The following is a 13,775-nucleotide window of genomic DNA, read 5'->3' as shown; positions in this document are numbered from 1 at the left end:
GACGAAAGGCAGCCGCGGAGTTGAATCAAATAGAATACTAGAGCATCGAAACTTGTCAAGATAACATGGAAAAGTTCTCGATGTCGAGTTGTCAACTAATATTGTTTTAAAACAACAAGTCTTAACTTTTGGTCTATCATATAACATTAAAACAATACATACAAACGTTATATACTACAAATATATAACGTTAATATAGAACAGGACAGGTCATTTAATTAGATGCAAAAAACGGACAAAAGACTACAGATTACTGTACGAGACAAAACAAAAGGAAGACAGGACAGATAGCGCCGCAGAGAACATTAAAAAATAAATGATAGAAAATGGTCAAACAAAGCTAGAGACCGCACAACCGAGGCAGTCGATAATAACCAGTTTAAGGGATTGTAAGAATATTATCTCCAGAAACTTAAAACTAATTACTAACAATATTTTAAAACATTAGTTTTTTTTCGTAAGTAGACATTAGCTATCGTGTATCGTGAAAGATTGTCAATACTCACTACTACTATCATCAAAACAAATAAAGTTAAGTTAGAGTAAAACTAACTTCATGAATAAAGTGGTACAAGTTAGAAACTCAAACGTATTAAAACTCGAAACCTCTTCGAGATAAAACAAAACATACAAAGCGATAAAATATTCCCTGAAACACATATTTTTATCATAATTAAGAACAATTTCCATCACGCGGGAAATCAGATTCCACCCTTATTAACACAAAATTTGGCATATTCCGTCTAAACGACTCCATAAAACAGGAGCAGGCGTTAATTTTCCACCGCGAGGCGTCTTCAAAGGTGTTAGGGTAACATCCTCCTGACGAGCCACTGCTGTTATGAGCAAATTTCGGCGTCATATTTTTATTACGCCTCCCCGTATACTAAGGAGAAACGAAGGAAGCTTCGTTTTATTATTGTATGTTTACTGGATCATTTTATGATCTAATTAGGAAAATGAATACCTTTTTATAACGAACATTATTGCTATATTGTGTCAAATTTCGTATTATTTTGTTTGTTTGCTTGGCAAGGGCCACTGGTAGCCGCTACGTGATTTTTATAAATAATCTATTCTCAAAACAACGTATAAACTGTTCTCAAAACAACGTAATTAGGGTTGATACGATGATTTAAGTAATTTAATTTTAAAATTGTCAAAATAAATTCATAAAGGTGTATTAAAAAAACATGGGTATAAGATAAAATATTGAACGATGTCATTATACATTCCTTGGTCTCGGGATTTCAGATAGATTAATTGCCTACTATCAGTTACGGAAGATAACTTGTGCGTCACTTTTTAAAATGGCTTTCACGAAGATTTTAATACTGTTATAGTTTATTAAAAATGAAAATATATTCGTTTCAATATATTACTTCGGTTAAATTTACACTTATGAATATCACAAGTCGTTATGTTATCAAGTTCCATTTCAATTTAATTTATGTAAAACACAAATACCGCTTAATAAGGCTTTAGGTTAAAAGATATCTATAAATATATTCTCATAAAAACAGCATTGTCATATGAGAACTCAATTATCTAACAAAATTTTCAAAACAAATCGATTATTTTTAACCGACTTCAAAAAAGGAGGTTTCTCAATTCGACCGTACATATACTTTTTTATGTGTTCGCACATAAAAAATATATCTATCTTCGTCTTGTATGAACCGCTTTTGCTGATTCTTTTTTGTTGGAAAGGAGATATCCCAAGAGTGACACCGTGTTAAGGAAACCAGGACCTGATGATGGAATCCCAGAGAAATCGAGGGAAATCTTCGAAAATCGTAGTGGCGACAGGTGTGTTTGTTAATTTTTATTCGTCTTGTATTACTTGTCGATGTAATTGAAGTCGGTTTATTTCGTTTGCTAGCAAACACAATTATAATTCATACGATGGTATTACAGTTTTACCATTTATTCAAGTGTAACATTAGAATTATGAATCTGTAGCGACACAATTAATGTTAGCGCTCCGCGATTACAACTGAAACAATCGCAAAATTTATTGAAATACACATTTCAATGAGCTCGATATTAATTGCTACTCGAACAAAACACTTGACGGTCATATATTAAACATAATGTTAATTCATTTATTAATTATTTAAATTTCCAGAACATGTTAATATATCCGTTTTCATGCAGACTCTTTAAAAAGTATAATTAATAAATAAAAGTATCGTATATTGTGATGTACAGGAATACTATAAAGAGATAAAAAAATATTTATTATGGACTAGCATTCCGCTCCGGCTTCGCACGGGTATTTAACAAAATTTTCAATCTATTTTTTTTCTAATTTTGTTGAAAATATAATATAGCCTATGTCACCCGCGGACAGTGTAGCTTCCCAACAGTGAAAGAATTTTTCAAATCGGTTCAGTAGTTTCGGAGCCTATTTAATGCAAACAAACAAACAATCAAATCTTTCCTCTTTATAATATTAGCGTAGATAATACCAGACCCAAGCAACCGATTTTAATAATATTTTGTAAAGTGTAAAACAAAATAACATAGCAGCTCTGTATATACCCAACTCAACGTAAGGAAAGTCGCGTGGGACGTCTAGCTACTCAAACTCCAATCAAGTACGATCCTCAAGGGCCAATGTATAAATCAACACGTAATACTTATATTCTAATTGCCACTTTCAAATCCTGGTGCTTTACAAAGAGATGTTATAAAAAGGAACAATTTATGACTTTTCAAGTACATAATGATATACTTAATTGACTAATATACTTAACAAGGTCAAGTAGGGTATGAATCCTGTATGTGTCCTATCAGAAAAAAATGACGAATGGCCAGTCCTGGATTTATAAATAGGCCGTATAGGCCGCGGCCTAGGGGCGGCAGCGTCCTAGGGGCGGTAGATTTCAGAGAACGGTCACACGGTATGACCCATGCTAAAATTTCTTATATGAGAATCTAATTCGCAACTACTATGCATCAGTCAGTTGCAATGACCATTGCCTAACAGTCGTCAAGTAAAAATTAACGAACGCTAATTAAATAAACAACCTTATACTTAATAGCAAAAAGATTTTACTACTGAGTTCTGGATTCGGAAACACAGAATATAAGTGCACAAACTGTGCACGTACTGTGTGGCTACGGTACTCAAGAATATAGCCACCCCCTCTCTTCCCGTGGGTGTCGTAAGAGGCGACTAAGATATAATACAGTTTCGCTACCACCTTGGAACCTAAAAAACCGACCGGTGGCGGGATAACCATCCAACTGCTGGCTTTGAAATACACGCCGAAGACGAGCAGCAGCGTCTTTGGTGCGACAAAGCCAGTACTGCGGTCACCAACCCGTCTGCCCAGCATGGTGACAATGGCCAAAACACATGAGTTCACATTATTTTTGGCGTAAACTTGTGGAGGCCTATGTCCAGCAGTGGACTGTATAGGCTGTAATGATGATGTAATGATGAGTGCACAAAGGCCCAGACCACAGCTGCACAGCTAACATCTATTATCCAAAAAAATATATCAAAAATAAATTTAACGAATCATTACGTAAACAGAATAAGTATTAAGCTGAACTAAAACATGTCTCTCGAAGCCTTTATTAGGCATTTTTCCGTTACAAGGGTTTTCGAGAAAATACAGAGGCTCGCGTGGCGGCTCCGCATAAAAAGATAATGTGCGCCATTTGCTGATGATATGAAAGGCTTGAAGATGGCGCGTAGGCACGGAAACCTCGCAGAAGCACGTAAATACATTTCTATCTGAGTTTCAAGCGACCCATATTCTTGTCTCTGTAAATATCTTATGAGCTAGGCTTTTAAATCATATTTCACGTTTTTAGTTTAATTTTCAACCACATTTTAATCATTTTACTTATAATATTAAATGTAGCAATTATTTTCTTGTTTTAGTTTTTGGTTCGATTTCGGTTGTATTTCTGTATATTTCTGTATATTTTTGTATATTTTCCAATTAACCTAACAGCGTATTTCTTTGATAATCGATACGGTTTACGGTCGAAAAGTTAAAAGTTATTGAGAAAAGTATCTCCAGTTTCAGTTTGGTCGTCTCGTCTCGTCCGACGTCGACTGAGAAACTAGTTATAACTTTACTTTTACGCAATAATATTTTAGAATTCTCGATAAATATACTTCACGACGCTTTTCCATTCATTTATTAATATTTTTTGTCCAACTTTTGAGTATCATTACATCTCAATTTTTAATAACTTTTTACATTTGATATTATTTCCTATTTTATTAGAGTTTCAAAAAATTTAATAATCATTTAAGTGTACTTATGTCTCGGAAGGTGGTGTGCTAGGAGTACTTCTCTAAAAATTCTCCACAGATTTTCATTACTTAAATCTAAAGTAAGTTTTATAAAGATCGCTTCGTACACCGTTTACAGCTTGATAAGAACGAGTCACATGTTATTTCCACTATCGTAATCAGAAAAGCAAAATTAATCATCGACTCGTAATCGCAACAAAACACATCTTCCAGCTAGGATAACTAGTGGGAGCCATGTAACTGGGCCAAGTTTCAACGACTTGCTCTAACTTACAATCTATTCTACTGGCGATACGCAGAGGGAGGTCTGACACTAATTTAAAGCTGTTAGGTTTTGTTGACATAATGTTATTCTCAGATATGTGTTATCAGATGTGTCAGGAGTGCTTGAAGCTCTTAAGCTCAATTATTTGTTTCATTTAAATAAAACAATTCTTTTTCATAATGAGAAGAGGCAAATATTGTCGAAAAGGTTTTTTTTTTGAGAACCTTCAAAAATAAGAGTCTAAGTCTGTGGGTCTAAGTAAAAGTTGCAATCAACTAACTTTTATTCAACTCTAACTTTTAACATTGTGTTTTAACAATCTAAACCAACACTTGAAATAGTATTTCACACGTACTTATGTAACTGCCAACAAAATTCGAACTCCGATTCTCTGTATAAAATAATCTCGAAACAACGTAGCGAGCACACTGGAATCACACACATATCTCTCAATATTATTTCAAATGTAAATCGAAACAAAATCCGACAAACGACATAAAAGTGCCGTTTAGCGACACGAAGCGACGCGGCGCGGCGCGGGGCGGTCCGACGGTGACACGGGGGGAGGGAGCGGTGTGTGGGGTGTGTTGCAAGGGGGGGTTGTCGTAGAATTGCAAAGCAGGCATTTGAAGTACACGGTAGCGGCGCCACGCGTTATTCGCTCGTTAAATCCGTATTAAAACCGAATAATTTCGACCGCTTCCGACGAATATGTATGAACTTTTTGATGTAAATGCTCGCAGTACCGTGAGTCTGTGTTCTTTTGTATTCACTGAACGAACAAAATGGAGCGCTAATTAAATTCGAAATCGTTTTATTTTTAAATTATATAATCCGATTACTGATTAAGAGAGTCGGTTATGTCATCGACATCCTCTAAAACCAATTTTCGTAATCAAATAATTAATAATAATTGATTGGTTCAGTTTTATAATTGAATAACTAATAAGAGAATAATAGCGGTAGACCTGTTTTGAAGCCGAACCACCGTAATATAATAGATTGTATTTCATAGATGTTTTATAGTTCGATCTCCAAAAACAGTAACGATTCAGTACAAACTTGTAACCGTTTTATATTTCACAACCTAAAACCAAATATTTTTCCCCATTTGACCCTTTTTGTATATATTTCCCAAAAAAAATCTTCTTTATTAAAAACATTTATTACAAAAAAAAGGATGGTGTCGTGGGACACCAGATAGGAACGAAGTTCCTGTTTATAAAATATTAATGTCAAGTTCTATTCGTGGTATAAATAAAATAATTATTCGGGTATAAATTTTTACTATGTTTTTTTATGGCTAAAATACAAAAAAAAAAATACTTTACAAAATTATCTTGACACTTTTATTTTATTAACAATTAATTATAAAAATATAAATAATTATCGAATGATATAATAATAATGGGAAACTGCAACACTACTAGCAGTCATCACTAGACTACATATTAGCCAATGTATAGCCATCATTCATGACTATAGAATCTTAGGCTTTTATACAACGTTAGGGACGTTTTTTACCGGCTAGGATACCCCTCCGCAACGCCCAATAAGAAACTTCGTTTCAAAATGCTACAGCAGGAAGAAAAGAAAAACTTAAAACACAACAAAAAAAGACAAAACTATAAAAGTAAAATAAAATAAAAATAAAAATGATTAATAACACCATGTGAAATAAATCAACTCAATTACGTCTAAACTTATGCACTGTCAGGTCCTTGCCTAACGTCGTCTGAACAGGAACGAGAGGAAATCATAAATTAACTCTATTGTAATAAAGTTTTTAGGCCAAAAACTTATCCGTTCCGAGCGATGATTTTTCTTCTGTTATCACAGCGCAGCGCAGCGTCCGGCGCGTTAAGCCAGCTTTGTGGAGGGGAAGCCATTAGTGGCCAGGTGCGCCGCAAACTTACAACCCACTTCGTTATGAATATCCGGAAAGCATACGGATTTTTATCCTAGTAATTTCGGATAATATACGTAAGGTTTCCGAATGACTAATGTCGTATTTTGTTAATAGTAGGTAGTTTTGTAACGAAACAGGTGATGATGGGTGATGCCTAGATAATTTTGATTTGTATGTTGTCGTCTAACAGTTTTTGGTCTGAGTACAGAATAACTGTTATTAATTCATTGTCTTTTAGTTATAAGTTCTGTATGAACTAAATTTTACAAATCATAAGTTTTACTTAATCGGTGACAGTTATTTATATTCTTTTAAATGGTTTTTACAGTATGGTCACCATATACCAGTTTCGTATGTTAATTTTTAACCGGCACCAAAAAAGGAGGCGGTTTCTCAATTCGACCGTATTATTTTTTATGTATGTTCGCGGATAACTTCGTCGTTTATGAACCGATTTTGAAAATACTTTTTTTTTGGAAAGGAAATATCCCCAGGGTACCATGATACCATGATCAGAATATACCAGAATCTGATGATGGCATCCCAGAGAAATCAAAAGGAACCTTTGAAAATCGTAGCGACGACTAGTGCGTTTGTTAATTTTTTTCGTCTCCTTACGTTGTATTACTTGTCGATGTAATTGAAGTCGGTTTGTTTCGTTTGCAAGCAAATACAATTATTAAAACCAAACTATTGTACTTTGCTAAATAAAATGCAACCTCCACAAAATAATACATAACATCATCATTTATTATTTCTTACATCATGGAACCTTATCTCATTCTCTGAATTTTACCAAATATAAATCCTGTTTTATAATAAATCTGGGTCAATTAATGTATGAAGCACAAATATTGGCCAAGCAAACTGCCGAACTAACTCTGTTTAATCTCAGTGCGGGCGACCCACTGCGCTGATTTCATAAAAACATTCAACATGAAAATACGGTTTAAGATTATTATCCGGAAACCCTTTCATTTTCCTGATCGTAGAGTCCTCCTATAAGGTAATTTATTACTTAAGCTTACGTTTAGATTGGTTTCATTAAAGCCTTTATTATTCCTATCTATTTATGTTCCATTCTTTCCAGCTTTGGGAGGCGGTGCGATGGTATAGGCTGTTAAGTTCCTCATCCGCCATCGCAAAAGGAAGATCCTCCGACCAGACGGTTATTGTTTCTGGTTGGCTACTGCCCCGACAGTTGTTGTCAGGTTCTTGTATATATACTCAATCGGTCTGATAATTTTGATATCGCGATGTAGGGTACGTCAGTTTTCTCTAGTTTGTATGCCGCGCGATAGATGTCGCTACACAGCTATAACATAGTTTTAAGACTACTAAATTAATATTGTTGGTAGAAGATAATGCATTAAAATAGGCCGTGAACAATCTTGAAAAATTCCGAACTTAGCATAAATGTTAAAAGAAGAACAAGAAATCCTTTCTTAGTTGTAGAACACTTGAAGGAAACTAACAAATTCGTCAGGAGTGAACACTAATGTTCGTCACAATGAAGAAGCATCAAGAGCCCTCACGTTTTCTGTTATACTGTGGGCACTGTGGGCATAGTTCAGTCCAATTTAGGCTGCAAATTATTAGACCGTTACAACGTGCTCGTCTAAAATGGGAAATATTTTAATGGAGAGAAGAACGCCTGCATATTTTCTAGCTTGTGACGCGCGTTAATAAAATATTTCCGCGGAGCTATGCGAGCTGTTGTTGCAGCACGCCGGCCGCCGCATTCTGTGGAAATGTGCTATTTGTAGTTCCTGCAAATATATTCACATTTTCTAACAATCGAGGCCTCTGAATTCTGCTGCGGTGTAGCTTTCCACAATATTTTATATTATAATATTCAAAGTTGTCGTGAATGTCTGTTTGGAATGCATTTTAAAGAGCTGCAGTTCTTACCAACTTCAACTTTAAAGTAAAACTATATGATACTCGTATTTTAATTAACATAATTGTCTGAGTTTTCACGGCCTTGAACTTTAATACAGGTTGCAAAAGGGCTTACTTGTCAATTAAGTCGCTACACACAATTTATCGATGCTTAGAATTCCTGAACCCTTAAAAAAATCTATTAAATAACTAACGTTATTTGTTGGAATTTTTCAAAGTAAATTGGCGACTCCAATGTCGGAAATATTTATAGTTTGAGATTAAAATAGAATTAGAATAGAAATTAAATAGAAGTTATAAATATAAGCTATAAATATAATTATAGTCTCAAACTCAAAATAGAAAAAAAAGCTAACGTAATTATTATAACAACTAGCTGTGCCCGCGGCTTCGCCCGCGTTGAAATCGGTGTGACACAAAGTTTTCCCGGCAAACTTCCAGTGAAACTCTCGGCTTAGCCGTTCTATAAGCCTTCCTCTTGAAGCCCTCTCTCCATTGATGAAACCGTATAAAAATCCGTTCCGTAGATTTTGAGGGAATCGATCACATACATTTTTGGCGACTTTGTTTTATAATACACTAACTGTTGCCCGCGACTACGTGCGCGTGAAGCGCGCGTCGCGTTTAACAAAATGGTTTGTTGAATTCGTCAGAATTGTGGTATGAAATAATGTAGTAATAATATAGTATTGTAGTGTAAATATGTTTAAATATACTGCATGCAATTTAGTTTTTAATATGGTTCTACGTAACTATATGCCACAGAATAGCGTAACGCACGCTCCTTCGTGACTCCGTGACGACAGGGGTAAATAAAAAGTATTCTAGTAACGTAAAGGATATTGTAAAAAATATATTTTTTTGTACTACTGCGTACGGCTCACCTGATGATAAGCGATTACCGTAGCTTATAGACACCTGCAACACCAGAAGCATCGCAAGCGCGTTGCCGACCCAATCCCCAATCCCCCAGGAGCTTTGATCACCTTACTCACCAACAGGAACACAGTACTGCTTGAAAACAGGATTATTTAGCTGTGATCTTCTGTAAGGTCGAGGTACTACCCCAGTCGGGCTGCTCCATATTTTGAGCAGGAAATTCCTGCTGTGCCCTACCTCAGTTAAAAGTTATAAGTGATCAATATAAATGTTTCTTGAACACATAGGGTTGCAACGCGGTTATTTTGCTTTAAACCGATCCTGCTGTATATTTTTCATACAAACTATCAACCCCAATTAAACCCCTTAGCGGTGGAATATCGCAAAATCCGTTTTTAGCGGACGTTTACTAATTATAATCTACCTCCCTGCCAAATTTCATCTTTGTCCATCCTGGATGAATGGACCATCCAGCTGTTTTTGAGTTCTCATGATCAGTCAGTGATCTTTCTCTTTTATATATATAAATTATGATGCATTATTTGGACACCTCCTTACCATCTATAGAGCACACATTTAAATTTAAAGTCTCTTACTTCAAAAACATAGGACTTTCATACAAACTTCCAACCCCCATTTTATCCCTTTAGGGGTCGAATTTCATAAAATCTGTTCTTAGCAAATGCCTACGTCTTATAAGGAGCCTACCTGCCAAATTTCAAGTTTGTAGGTGTTATAGTTTTGGAGATTTCGTGATGAGTGAGTCAACCTACCATACCCCGTTTTAACCCCAAAAAGAAATGGATTTCTAAAGATACACTATTTGGACACCTTCTCACCATCTATAGAGCATACATTTTAAATTTCAAGTCTCTTACTTCAAAAAACATAGGACTTTCATACAAACTTCCAACCCCCGTTTTACCCCCTTAGGGGTCGATTTTCGTAAAATCCGTTCTTAACGGATGCCTACGTTTTATAAGGAGCCTCCTTGTTAAATTTCAAGTTTGTAGGTGTTATAGTTTCGGAGATTTCGTGATCAGTGAGTCAACCTACGATCCCCCGTTTTAACCCCAAAAAGGAGTTGATTTCTAAAGATACATTGTTTGGACACCTTTTCACCATCTATAGAGCTTACATTTTAAATTTCAAGTCTCTTACTTCAAAAACATAGGACTTTCATACAAACTTCCAACCCCCGTTTTACCCCCTTAGGGGTCGAGTTTCGTAAAATCCGTTCTTAACGGATGCCTACGTCTTATAAGGAGCCTGCTTGCTAAATTTCAAGTTTGTAGGTGTTATAGTTTCGGAGATTTCGTGATCAGTGAGTCAACCTACGATCCCCCGTTTTAACCCCAAAAAGGAGTTGATTTCTTAAGATACATTATTTGGACACCTTTTCACCATCTATAGAGCTTACATTTTAAATTTCAAGTCTCTTACTTCAAAAACATAGGACTTTCATACAAACTTCCAACCCCCGTTTTACCCCCTTAGGGGTCGAGTTTCGTAAAATCCGTTCTTAGCGGATGCCTACGTCTTATAAGGAACCTACCTGCCAAATTTCAACTTTGTAGGTGTTATAGTTTCGGAGATTTCGTGATGAGTGAGTGACCTTTCGCTTTTATATATATAGAGATATATCGTAAATGACGTAACGCGTTTTAACTGAAATGTATTCTACGTTACAGTAAACAGCATAATTATAAATGTTGCGATACTTTGAAGAAGAAGACACGGAGAATAATAATTGAGGTGTAATGCGACTTTACACTTGTTTGTACCTGCTGTGTAACGATAATGATTATGATAATGATTGTCGTCGATGTGAAGAGTAAAATAAAGTTTTGTGACAGTTGCTAATTGGTTGTTGAAAGCTTTTCTTACGAAAAAATACTGGCTTTAATATACGATAACGATACTTTGCCTAAGAAAATCCTACACGTACATTTTCACACTTTTAAAAATAATATAAACCGGATTTGGTTGGTTCCAATCTACTCACTCAGGACATCTCGTCACATATTTAGTGTATATGATAAAATAGTGTTCTGCTGTGTTTTTATGATATTCATGCCATTCAACCCTTTACGATGAAATCAGTCAATAAAAAACCAAACTGACCCTACGTATATTTAATCACTTCGAATGCGTTTGTGTTATTTTAGGCCTACTCTGTATAATATAGTCCTGAGTTATTTCAGACTAAAACCGTATTTTCTCAATTCGATTTCCTAAAAAAACATCCCAAACTCTAACTACAATTCACCCGCCTTTACAAAAAGTAATACAATAAAAACGTATAAATAAAATTAGATGTTTTCATCCCTAAATATCCCTTCCGTCTCCGAATAGTTCTTGCAACTCAGCGAAGATGCCCAAAAGGCCTGTAGACGCGTCGTAAAATTACCCTGTGTGAGTATATTTATCACATGTGTGCTATACGTATACTCGTACGTACAAGTCGAAGTACGTCAGTGTGAGTGCGTTGTGTATGTGGGAGCGTATGTTTATGTAGAAGTTCCTATTTATCGTATCGCGTGCGTGTGTGGGTTGCCTCAGGCAATTTCCCGATGACATCGAAGGCTGTTTAGGAGATAGCTCTAACACGAAAAAGGAACATAAGCAAGTTTCAGCACTGTAATATATCAGAGAAAGTTGTGCTGAAACGAGCTTCTAAGCCTCTAACCACTTTGAAGATAAATAAAACACAAACAAAATAAAAGGCTTTCTTTACGCAGAACGTAATAGCGTTGTATTGAAATACGCATTATTTATTTAGTTTATGTTGGCGCCGCGGTGACCCGTGGGACAGGGTACGCAACTCAGTAGCAGACGGTTAAGTCGCTATCAAAGATTAAACGTCGTATTAAAATTAAATTCATATTCATATTAACATATACTCATAGCTCTGATCCTTATAGTTATAGTGTAGGAACACGGGGAAAGAGGCATATGCCTAGCAGTAGGATATTACAGGCTGAAGGGTTGTATGTATGCAAGAAATTTTGTTTATTTTATTTATTTATTTCTTTTAACGTTCTAAATATCATCGATATGTTTGAAATTTTGTTTACCAAAGAAGGTTTTCAGGTTTCAGTCATTTGTATAAGAAATAACATTTGAATGACATATTTAGTTCCAGTCCAGTTTGTAGGTGCAGACCTAATCAGCGATTTTATGAATCGTGTAACCAACGCGTAAAAAGTTAAAAGTAAAGTGCTTTAGACAACACGACTGAAGTAAAACTTTCTATCTTCAACCATGAAAAGACTGAAACTTGGGCACCTAAAAAACTTAATAAGCCGCCTTAAAATCTGAAAAAGTTGTTTCATTATATAATAAGTCAAATTCGCGTAAACATTAGAAAACAACGTATAATAAGTTGATTTATTTGTTGTTTACAATTAATTTTTCATATTTCAATAAAAATAATAAAATTCGAAAATTGAATTTAATAAAATTGAATTGTATTAAAATTTATAATTTAATAACATCACGTTCGCTTCAACTAAAAATATAACATTCTCGTAGCTCCTGCGCTACGTTCGTAGACGTGCTACGAACTATCCGTAGCGGCCAATAAACACTACCAACGCTGACGCGTACGTGCTTTGCTTATGAAACTAAATATTCGAATTCTAAAGCGTGTTACTTCCTGATAAAAACGGAGAAACCAGCAAACAATACGTGAAATATACTCGCAGCCTAAAGCTTTGTAGCACTGGAGAACACCCGCAGTTTTACTCACTAATTTTATATTATTTTAGAAATTTGTCGAAACCTTAGGAATTTGTAGCACATTAAGACGTCGATCCCGGTTGTTATCATGTACACCTAATAGCGATCGTTACTCATAGTAGGGAATATATCCGCCAACCCGCATTGGAGCACGGGGAAAGAGATCTATGCCCGAGCAGTGGGATATTACAGGTTGAAGCTTGTCGACACCTACGTTTAGCCTATCCTTAGACGTCAATTATAACTTGTGTGTTTGTACACACTACACTTTACCGGAAGGATTATAACTTTTTTTGTGAATAAATTACCCAATCAATATAAATATATATACTCTTGTTCTGTTCTTGAAGCTCGGTAAACTTGTAAAACTTTCTAATGTTTTTGTATCACATTATTTTGTATTGTCTGACTTCAAATAAATAAGCAATTAATTCTTCCTCGCATAATTTCTTCTTTGCATTTTTACAAAACCAGTAAAAGTATCAAAAACTGATGGATTTATGTGTGGGTAACGCAAAACATATTAAATTCACATATTTGCAACATCACCACGGCACGTAACGTGACGCTAGGTACGAGCACGAACGTGACGCAGCGAGTTCCAGCATGTTCTAGCGTGCTTTGATTAGACGCGGCATTGTGTCGCGCATTGTGTGACACAGGCATGTAATGTTTCAAACACAAATCTGTTCAATGTTTCCTTTGACCAAATAGCATGTAACAGTCACGATATTCGTGATAACTCTTTTTTTATGTAACTAGTTCGACAAACAAGCGTACGGCTAACCTGGTGGTAAGCG

This window comes from Melitaea cinxia, chromosome 20 (genome assembly GCF_905220565.1).
Source record: "Melitaea cinxia chromosome 20, ilMelCinx1.1, whole genome shotgun sequence".
Lineage (NCBI taxonomy): Eukaryota > Metazoa > Arthropoda > Insecta > Lepidoptera > Nymphalidae > Melitaea > Melitaea cinxia.
Note: the sequence above shows the minus strand (reverse complement) of the source record.